At 44.2% G+C, this 988-nt stretch overlaps 1 non-coding gene across 1 annotated transcript; it reads right to left on the bottom strand.

Moving 5' to 3' along the window:
• Positions 1 to 582: 582 nt before the first annotated feature.
• TRNAW-CCA (transfer RNA tryptophan (anticodon CCA)) lies at positions 583 to 654 on the bottom strand. The gene has a single exon. It is a non-coding gene; the product is annotated as a tRNA-Trp (tRNA).
• Between the last annotated feature and the right edge of the window lie 334 nt (positions 655 to 988).

Here is a 988-nt window from a genome sequence, read left to right as displayed (position 1 = left end):
CTCCTTTCTCCAAAACTCTGTCTCCATATTTCTTTTTGGCATCGGTGCACAGAGAGCCAAGATTTTGGTATCACTAGCCATTAGGGAAAGCAAATTAAAACCAGGGTGATATACCACTTAACAGCCACTGGGATGGCTAAAATTAAAAAATACTGTCAATACCAAGTGCAGATGAGGAAACAGAGCAACTGGATCTCTCATACTTTGCTGGTGGGAATACAAAACAGTATGGCTGCTCCAGAAAAGAGTTTGACAGTTTCATATAAAGTTAAACATACTCTCCCCATATAACCCAGCAATCACATTACTGAGTATTTATCTAGAAAAATGAAAAGTTTTGTTCACACAAAATCCTATAAGTGAAATGTTTATAGTAACACTATTGATAATCGCCCCAAACTGGTAACAACCTAAATGTGCTTCAACAGCCATATGATGGATGCAAAAGGACAAACTATTGTTACACTCTTCAACTTGGATGAATCTCAAAGGCATTATGCCGAGTGAAAGAAGCACCTCTCCAGTGGTTCCAAACTAACGTTGGTGCGTGCAGGATCTTTAATTGTGGCCCGTGGGATCTAGTTCCCTGACCAGGGATTGAACCTGGGCCCCCTGCATTGGGAACAGGAGTCCTAACTGCTGGACCACCAGGGAAGTCCCCATTAGAGGTTATTCTTTTTTTTTTAAATATAAATTTATTTATTTATTTCTGGCTGTGTTGGGTCTTCATTGCTGCACACGGACTTTCTCTGGTTGCGGTGAGCGGGGTGTACTCTTCATTGTGGTGCACTGGCTTCTCATTGCAGTGGCTTCTCTTGTTACAGAGCACGGGCTCTAGGCGGGTAGGCTTCAGTAATTGTGGCAAGCGGGCTCAGTAGTTGTGGCTCACGGGCACAGTTGCTCTGCAGCATGTGGGATCTTCCCAGACCAGGGCTTGAACCCATGTCCCCTGCATTGGCAGGCAGATTCTTAACCACTGCACCACCAG

This window comes from Physeter macrocephalus, chromosome 11 (genome assembly GCF_002837175.3).
Source record: "Physeter macrocephalus isolate SW-GA chromosome 11, ASM283717v5, whole genome shotgun sequence".
Lineage (NCBI taxonomy): Eukaryota > Metazoa > Chordata > Mammalia > Artiodactyla > Physeteridae > Physeter > Physeter macrocephalus.
The sequence above is the reverse complement of the archived record's forward strand: the minus strand, read 5'-3'. Positions and strand labels throughout refer to the sequence as shown.